The sequence below is a fragment of the Alnus glutinosa genome, chromosome 1 (genome assembly GCF_958979055.1).
Source record: "Alnus glutinosa chromosome 1, dhAlnGlut1.1, whole genome shotgun sequence".
Classification (NCBI taxonomy): domain Eukaryota; kingdom Viridiplantae; phylum Streptophyta; class Magnoliopsida; order Fagales; family Betulaceae; genus Alnus; species Alnus glutinosa.
This window is the reverse complement of record NC_084886.1, coordinates 16,582,617-16,592,702: the sequence shown is the minus strand read 5'-3', so window position 1 is coordinate 16,592,702 and position 10,086 is coordinate 16,582,617. Positions and strand designations below refer to the sequence as shown.

Below are 10,086 nucleotides of genomic sequence, written 5' to 3'. Positions count from 1 at the left end.
CCCCAGTTGATTCCCATGGAATTTTCCGGCCGGAACCCGTGGAGGTCCTCGACCGTCGTTCGTCCGCGCAACAACCGGCCGCTCATCGAACTCCTCATCCGTTGGGAGGGCCAAACTGCCGATGATGCGACTTGGGAGGAGTTTTATGCTCTGAAGAAGGCCTACCCCCACCTTGTGGGCAAGGTGTTTTAATCGAGGGGGTATTGTCACCGTTGTTCCTTGAAACGGCCGAGGGAGCTTGGAGGATGGAGTCTGAAGGTGGAAGCTTGAAGTTTGATTGAGATTGATGAGAGAAGGGTGGAAGTGATAGTTGAGTTCAGAAGACAAGGGGATACGTGGCAGCAAGAGAGTGGGCTTAGAGGAGGTGCATGTCAGCTGGATTCAACCTTCCCCAAGCTCAAACGGTGGCATTTTGAGGAGTCTGACCCTCCTGCGTTTTATGCTCTTGTAGTGTCGTTTTATGCTTTCAATAAGGGTTAGCCATTTTATTCAATTTCTTATGCGTTTTGTAATACCTAAGGGACAGTATATAAGTCCAGTGGGTAATAGAGTAAGGCAGCTTTTGGATAATCAGTGATTGTGTGTTGGAGGCTCTGGCATCCTCGAATTTGCCAATTTATCTAGTATAATTAAGTATCAATATCCCTTTTCAGATTTATTACAATCAATCCTCTCTCTTACAATTCGCTCTTCACTCCCTAAAATCCCTAAAACCCCAAAAAAACCTGTTACATATTCGTTCCCTTGACTTTGGACTGCAGCCGCTTCTTTTGAACAGTCATATTCGCATTAGAGTTGTAGAGGTTGGGATTTCTTGAGTAGATCGAACTCGCAAGTGCAAGTAAATTTCTTTGATGGGTTTGTTGCCGGATGTTGAACGAAAGCTAGAAACTTCATTGTAGGAACCAGAAACCAAATTCTTAAATAATTACGACTGGTATGTGAATTTAATGCTTATTACATAATTTCATCTTAATTTTAGTCGTTTTTATTTATTTTTTGAAAACAATTTTTTCTTTCAAAGCAAAAAAACAGATCCAACGCATGATTGTGAATGAAGGAGACTGTCAAAAGTGATATCAACCGGTTGGTGACTTCAATAGAAGCTAAGATGCCCCATGGTTTGCTCATGCCGCCGAATTGTTGCATCTTCAAAATCCCTGTTATACTCTTCAGGCATAATGAAAAGGCTTTTATCCCCCAATGCATTTTCTATTGGACCTCTCCATCACGGGCAATCAAACTTGAAAGCTACAGAAAAAATTAAAGCCAGGTATTTGCAAGGCCTCATCTCTCGTTCACAGTCTCCAGATACAATGTTAAGCACTATCGTTACTTCCATCATGAGGATAGAGAAAGAGGCTCGTGAGTGTTATGCTGAAGCAATTGATTACAGCCCTGAAGAACTTGTCAAAATTTTGGTCATTGATGGTTGCTTTATTCTTGAGTTGTTCTTCAGGGAAGCTTATCAGGAGCTGAGAGAAAAAAATGACCCTGTTTTCAGCAGGTCCGGTATGTTACAATTTCTAGGCCATGACTTGATATTGCTAGAAAACCAAGTACCTTGGATGGTACTTGAGATTTTGTTCGACTTGACAAAGGATTCTAGCCGCTGCAACAAGCCCTTAATTCAACTTGCCACGAGTTTCTTTCGTTCCAGCGTTTTATCATATAGCATGGTTCAATTGATAAGCATGGAGGGAATCATGCATTTTGTTGATCTGTTCAGGAAATTGTCAGCTTCATCTTATGAAGAAAAGAAAGAAAGAATACAAGGATGGGAGCCCCTGCCTTCCGCTACGAGCCTCGTGGAAGCTGGAATCAAATTCAAAAGGGGTTCGTCTAAAAGCATATTGGACATAAAATTTATTAATGGCGTTCTAGAAATCCCTCCATTGCTAATTCACGACGTAACAGAAACCGTGTTCGAAATCTCATCAACTATGAACAATGTCTGCCCAATTGTGAAGGCAGGATCACTTCCTATGCCATACTCCTAGACAACCTCATTGTTACTTCTAAGGACATGGATATTCTCTGCAAGAATCGGATAATTGATAACTGGTTGAACCCAAAGGATGCAGCCCAGCTCTTCAACAAGCTTTACCATGACACTTATCTGAGTGAATACTACTACTGTACTACACAAACCTTTGCAAGCAAGTGAATAGTTTTTGCCGACGCAGGCGGCCTAGATGGTGTGCGGTGCTTATGCACAATTACTTCAACACTCCATGGGCTGTTCTTTCAACATTGGCCGCAGTTTGCCTGTTGATCCTGACCTTCTTACAAACTTTGTACACCATGAAAAATTAGTTTTACTTTCCATATAAAACTTGTTGTGTTATTGGCCTCTCTAATTAATGTCCTTTCTTATGTCAATTATGAAAAGAAAGGGCAGTTGTTTGCTTTGGTGTATGTGTTCTAATGTTACGTTGTTGGAATTGTTAGATATTATGCAATTCAGAGAAAAGAGCAAGTAGAGATCTGACCAAGAGATCTTTGTACTAGATATCAGTGTAACTTTCTCATTCCAAATATGAGCCACTGTTTCTAATATCAGTCTGATAATGGTCTTCTTCTACACATCCATCGATCAATGCATGTAGTTATTGGTAGACAAAAGAATCTGGTAATGTACTAGCTAAAGTGTTATATTTGTCCCGTGGAGATCATATTCATTCTAGTATCGATCGTAGTAGGTAAACTTCAAGGGGAAAGATCAGAGATCCCTATAGGCTTACGTGATATGATTATATGGGTTTGATTCAGAACATTGGTCATATATTCAACCCCACTTCCCAACATCCAGAAAACAATCAACCGACAAATGACATAAAATTGACTACTTTTTTTGCTTAAACCCGACAGTAGCACTAGCACATGACCCACTAAAGACTAACAAAGGTCGAACCTTAGGGTGTTCTTTGTGGGTTTCCAAATTGCTAATTATTAGCCGAAAATGTATTGATACATTAAAGCTCAAAAACTAACTTAATAATATTCAATGTAGCATCAATATTCACTATATCCCATTCTTTTTTCTTTCATAAATTTTGCAAATAAATATTTATTTTGCCCCACATCAGTAATTATCACATCCAGATTGTCCATTGTCCACGTAAAATGTTCATTGTCCGGTGTCTAGATATATGTCCATATTTCGGTGTCCAATGTCCAGGTAAATATGTCCATATCCAAATCCACGTAAAAATGTCCTTATTCAATGTTCAAATATTCTTTGTCCGTGTCTATGAGGGCCCTCATTGATCTTGCCGCAGCAGAAGCCCTTGCTCTCTTATGCAGGGCTGGCTCGATATATTTGGAGGTCTTAGACAAGAAGTTTAAGTGAGGCATTTTATTTAAAATTAAATATAAATTAAATATTATTTAATTTAAAATTATATTTTTATTCAAAATTCATTCTTCTCGCTTTTTAGGATGCAAACTTACTTATTAAATATTTATATTCAAGAATTATTGTATTACATAATTGAACATCAATATCATTATTTTCAATGTCATCTTTTTGTTGTATTATTGCATTATCTTCTAACTCTTTTTCATGAATTTCTTGTTCATTTATGTTTTTTTCAACTAAATTATTATTTATATTTTGTTTAGTGCTAATAACAAATTTATTTAAAGATCCTTTTTGAGATTCAATTAATTTTTCTACATTTTTTTTGTTTTTCATATCCACAAGCATATTTTCTAGTAGGCATCTTGTGACGACCCGTTTTTTTTTTTTTTTTTTTTTTTTTAATAAAAAAAAAAACATACAAATGGATCTTCACAGTGGCACGACTACTTGTCGCTCAGCCAACATAACGTACATGTTCCATAACATGTACCTGATATTCAGAGTTGCACCTAACACAGCGGAATATAAATATCAATGTGCAGCGGAACACATATCAATAGCGGAATTACATCTAATACATAACTGTAATCAACAACAAGAGCCATTTACAAGTCTATCTATTTAAGGCTTATAAAACACATTACACTAATTACATACCAAAATACAGGCCTAACAAATACGTGTGCCACGTAGGACACGAGCCATAAATATAATACCCAAAATGCGGACTACCCATGAGTCCGTGACTTATGACTGTCGCGATATGCTCCAATCATAGCATCCCATATGCTAGGTGGACGAGTCAATATTTATATCCGCAAAACCTGCAACCAAAGTATAAATGTCTGTACGGTTGCGGGGGTTGCCGCATTCGTACAGGTGGAATTATGAGCCCACCGCCTTAGCATAAATAAATACACTAAGACCTCAGAGGTATACTATTCACTGAGTTTTCGCAAAGAACCAACTTTTCTTTTTTCTAGTCATGCGTACACTATAACAGCCACCAATTTTATAAACTTTTGTTTGAAATACCTCATAGCTGATATAGCAAACACCAACTAATAGAAAACATTTAAACATACTAGGCATCTAAGATTATACGTAGAAGATTTGTTATAGGAAACAATGGCATTTAAATCATGCAACCATCCAATAGAAATATACATAAGTTCTTTTCCATTGAGACTCTTATGCATACTAATACGTTTAGCAAAACTACTCATAGTATAAAAACATCCCACTCATGAAAACAATGCTATACATGCTCATGTAAGTTTCCGTTGTATTCCTATGGGGCGTTGGTCCCCCCAACACTAGTTCATACGTATGTTCCTAAGGGGCGTAAATCTCCCAATACTAGTTCATGTGTACGTTCGTATGGGGCGTAAATCCCCCTGTGGCGTCGGTCCCCCCATGGTTCATGCGTGTGTTCGTATGGGGCGTATGTCCCCCCCCACTAGTTCATACGTAAGGGGCGTATATCCCCCTCTAGTTCATGCGTTTGGGGCGTAGATCCCCCTGGGGCGTATGTCCCCCTTCTAGTTCATGCGTTTGGGGCGTATGTCCCCCTTCTAGTTCATGCGTTTGGGGCGTAGATCCCCCTGGGGCGTATGTCCCCCTTCTAATTCATGCCTATGGGGCATAGATCCTGTGACGACCCGTTTTTTTTTTTTTTTTTTTTTTTTTTTTTTTTTTGCTACAAAACATCCACATAATCATTAATCCCTTAAAATATAAACGGATCTTCACAGTGGCACGACGATATGTCGCAAAGCCAACATATGTACATAACCCATAATATGTACCTGATAAATCAGAGTATAACATCTATCAACTATGCAGCGGAAAACATAACCTAATAGCGGAAATCACATCTTATACATCTATCACAAATAATTACAACAAAGAGCCATTAAGTATCTATATGATTAAATCTTTCCACGAATTAAATAAGTGACATAAATGGTTTTGTACAATAACAAGTGACACAAACGTCACAAGCCATAAACTAAACCTATAAACAAGTGGACAACCCGTGGTCCACCAATTACGACCGTTGCGGCGTGCTTCAGTCATAACATCCAAAATACCCTTCTACAATGCTATCAACTACGACCGGAATAACTGCAGCCAAAAGAACATCATCTATACGGTTGTGGGGGTTTGCCACATCCGTATAGGTGGAATTATGAGCCCACCGCCTTAGCATACATAAATACACTAAGACCTCAGAGGTATACTATTCACTGAGTTTTCGCAAAGAACCAACTTTTCATTTTAGTCGTGCGTACACTATAACAGCTACCAATCTTATAAGCTTTTGTTTGAAAAATCCCATAGCTGATATAGCAAACACTGACTAATAGAAAACATTTAAATACACTGGGCAGCTAGTATTATACGTAAAAGATTCGTTATAGAACACAATGGCATTGAAATGATGCAACCATCCGATACCAATATACATAAATTCTTTTTCTATCAAGACTTTTATGCATACTAATACGTCTAGCAAAACTACATTTAAATCATGCATCCATCCGATACCAATATACATAAATTCTTTTTCTATCAAGACTTTTATGCATACTAATACGTCTAGCAAAACTACAATATACTTATCATGAAAACATCACACAATTTAAACAATGCTATGCATGCTCATGATAGTCTTTTTGTTCATTATGAGCCTCACGCTCTCTTCATTATTATGAGCCTCACGCTCTCTTCTTTATTATGAGCCTCACGCTCTCTTCTTTATTATGAGCCTCACGCTCTCTTCATTATTATGAGCCTCACGCTCTCTTCTTTATTATGAGCCTCACGCTCTCTTCTTTATTATGGGCCTCATGCTTTATGCTTTACAATTCTAACTCTATACTCCTATTCTTTGCAAATCATGCTTTCTTCAATTACCATGAACCAATCAACATGAAATTTTCATCATTCTTCTTTGCATAATTAAATCCCAACTACAACACACTTTCAAATACTTCAATCAATTCAAAACCTTTCATTCATGCGTCATTTCATAACATCATTGATATTTCAACATAATTGAAACTACTTAAAACATTCAAAACATACATGTTAACATATCGTTGGTTCAGTAGAAAATCATCTATCATTTGCATTTCTATAAAATACGAAAAATATCTTTTCTCAGTGAGTAGAATACTCACCTTGGCTGCATTGGACACATGACTCGAACTCTACATTGGAGAACCCATTAAAGTCTCCAATCCGGACACTATCCTGCAAGCATTAGTAACATTAGACTATGTTATTGAACTCTATACTCTATGACAAGTACACTACCCACGTGCTCACACGTCGCGTAATCTGCTTCTAAGGCTAGTTAGGGATCCTAAACTATTATTAGGTTATCATTTAGACTAGGTTCTTATTTTATTCCACTTATCATCTTTAGGACACGTTTACTATCTTATTTGACTACTTATTATTATTATTATTATTATTATTATTAAGTTACACTATCATTGTTAATGCTTTTATAGCTTGTTACTCACCTACATATATATATATATATATATATATATATATACATGAATGTTTACGATGCTTAAACCCCATCCAATGATACACTAAAATGCTTAGTGTATATGAATAGGTGGATTAGTTACTTAGTTACCTACTTATCATTATTAACAATTAAGTCTTGTAGTTGGTTTATCCATTTAAGCAAATTAAGTGTATTCGGTCTATACACACATATATATACACATATACGTATAGGATGCTTATCAAGCTAAGCATTATACTTGGAATCAATTTGTTATTAGTTCACAACTCATATCAATTTTATTACATCCATTACGATATATAAATCGTTATCTATGTTTACTTGACTTATTCATTGATTCTTGTATTTCTTTTATAGATATCTATTCATATATTTCACTTTTATCTTTTTATTCTTTTCTTTGACTATTTCCTTTTCATTTTATTCTATTAAGCATTACAACGTATTTTCCATCTCGACCATATTGCTATTTGCACAAAGGATCTAAATATATTAGGTTCACCCTCTTCAGTTCCTCTCTACAAACAAAACCTAACCAAGCAACCACCAAGTAAAGTAAACTATCCCCATTAATAACCAATTGGGCATAGCCATCAAAAGCTCTCAAAATCATAACAATTATAATCATTAAACTACCATTTACTCTCAACATTCCACATACCTCTTAATCCAATTTTCACTAAAGCCTAATATCTATTCATCAATTTCCATGAAAATCAATCTCCAACCAATATTCACTAACCATTTATTATTAAACTACCATTCCAAACCAAATTTAAATTTCATAAAACACTCATCAAAGTCGGCCCATCTAAACTACTCTAAATCAGAATCTCAACTAATCCCAAGCTTCCACAAAACAAAGCCCCAAATTACTTTCCAAAATTGAACCCAATCCAACCAAACATTCAACAATCAATAATGGAGCATTAATCATGAACTAACACAATTATCCCCAATTTACAAACATAAACCAGATTTAGATTTCCATCAAAAATACCCGTCAAAATCACCCTCTATTCGGCTACCACAAAACAATACCACGGAAGCCTAACTAAAAATCCAACATCTCATAGAAACCAATCCACAACAGAAAACCCATTCGGTTCTTCTAGTACAATGAAACCTCAATTCCACTTCAAGCTCTTTTCCAACCAACTATTAACAATCTATTCTCAAATATCAAAGTCAACTCCCTCTTTCTTAGTGTGGACACACATGGGTTCTCTAAAATCACATTACATCATATACCCCTAATATAAAACACTTCCCACAATTTATTTTCACTAACTCATAACATAATAACATTAACTCTCAAATCATATTCACTAACATAATCACAATAAATATTAACCACTAACACTTTTAAAATAACATTAACCCATAAGAAAATCTTAGGGTTAAATCCACAAATTATCGATTAAACTAAATACCCATAAATTAAGAATTAAAGGAACTTATCCAAAAATTTCCAAACAATATCCTGTGTTTGGGGAATCTTTGCAAACTCCAAATAATACCAAGCCTAAAGAATAATTAAGATTAAACTCATATTTTACAAGATTTAACCAAAAACCTCAAAAATACAAGTTTAGCGATTTACCTTAAAAAGTTCGGTCAAAACGTAGATCGGGCTTCAAGGATTACGTTTCCGTAGACGGATTGAAGATCAAACCGTTGGATCTCCGTAGATCGCAAAAATGAGAAAAGTTTCCCCATCTTTTCTTTCTCTTCTTTCCTTCTCTCGGTTCTGAGAGAAAAAGAGGCATTGCCTCTTATTATTAATATATATTTTTTTTTTTCTTCATTGGAAAGGGCCAGATGGCCCTTCCTTCATTTATCACGTGAAGGGCCACATGGCCCTTCACCTTTGTCTTTCAAAGTGGGGCGCAGGTCGCCCCACTATATATATATATATATATATATTTATTTTATATTTCTTAATTTCTTTTCTAATATATTTTTCTTTTCTATTTCTTTTTATTTTATTTTATTCATTAATTTCTTTTAAATATTATTTTTCCTTTCTAATTTGATTTCTATTATTTTTATTTCCTATTTTATTTGGACTTAAAAACATCACTTGTATTTTCTTTTCATGGCCACTATTTACAAGCCCATAGATTAAAAATAAAACACTCTATTTTATTTTACCCCACTAAATAGACTTATTTTTATTTAATCCTGATAAACTCATTTTATAAACTTTAGTCTCTAAAAATTTTCTCTTGCATTTTAAATGCACCTAATTAAGTTTAATTAATTATTTACTCAAATTTATACTTTAATTATTAAATAATGTCCCAGATATATTTGACCCTATATTTATTTAAACCACACTATAATAATTATTACTCTTTCTATTATTTTACCTCAAGCTTAATTTATTTCGATAACACCATTATTATTACCTAGAATATAATTATTAAGCCCATTTATTAATGAATACAATTTATTAATTGATAAATCTCCTATTTATTTTCTTGGTCTTTACAGATCCCCCTAATAGTTTGTTTATGCGTTCATGTTTCATGCTCAATGCTCATGCTTAAATACTATACATTTAATTTCATAATCATGCTTTTAACACGTGCTTTCTTTATAAAACATAAACAGTCCAACATATCATATTCATACTTCAAAACATCATCATAATTTCAATATACTCAAAAATACTCAAATCATCCAAAACAGATCTTAATTAACATACAGTTGGTTCAGGTTTGTAAAACAATATATTTTGCAATTCATCATATAAGAAAATAATACTTCTCAGTGAGTAGAATACTCACATTGGCTGCGCGAATATTACGCACTAGGTCTCTTAAACACCACCATGTAATGCATTACTGTAAAAACAATACATTGCACATTATTGACAACTTCTAATATTTGACTCACATTTAGCTCCTAAATTGCTTAAGAGCTAACCCATGAAAAACCCATAATATTTTAAGGGTTCCAAACATCTACCCATAAATCCTATACACTAACTATAACTCAAACAATACTAACCCAAAGTATTTACTAAGGGTTAAATATTAAAATTACCATTTAATTATCTACTCATAATATTAATTACTAACCCGTAGTTAATTTTACAAACCCGTAAATTATTTTCACTAATACTTATAATAATATTAGCCCTAAAATTATATTCACTAATCTCTAAATT

At 34.7% G+C, this 10,086-nt stretch overlaps 1 long non-coding RNA gene and 1 pseudogene across 2 annotated transcripts; one reads left to right on the top strand and one right to left on the bottom strand.

Annotated features, from left to right (window-relative positions):
- The first annotated feature begins 737 nt into the window (after positions 1 to 737).
- On the top strand, positions 738 to 2,690 carry LOC133858606 (UPF0481 protein At3g47200-like; annotated as a pseudogene).
- A 1,199-nt stretch (positions 2,691 to 3,889) lies between these two features.
- LOC133874957 (uncharacterized) lies at positions 3,890 to 8,713 on the bottom strand. Of its 2 annotated transcripts, none has more exons than XR_009901417.1 (3): positions 8,515 to 8,713; positions 6,550 to 6,622; positions 3,890 to 4,209 (listed from the first exon to the last, which is right to left on the bottom strand). It is a non-coding gene; the product is annotated as an uncharacterized LOC133874957 (long non-coding RNA). The 2 variants fall into 2 exon arrangements; XR_009901415.1 differs by lacking the exon at positions 3,890 to 4,209 and adding an exon at positions 5,219 to 5,512.
- Between the last annotated feature and the right edge of the window lie 1,373 nt (positions 8,714 to 10,086).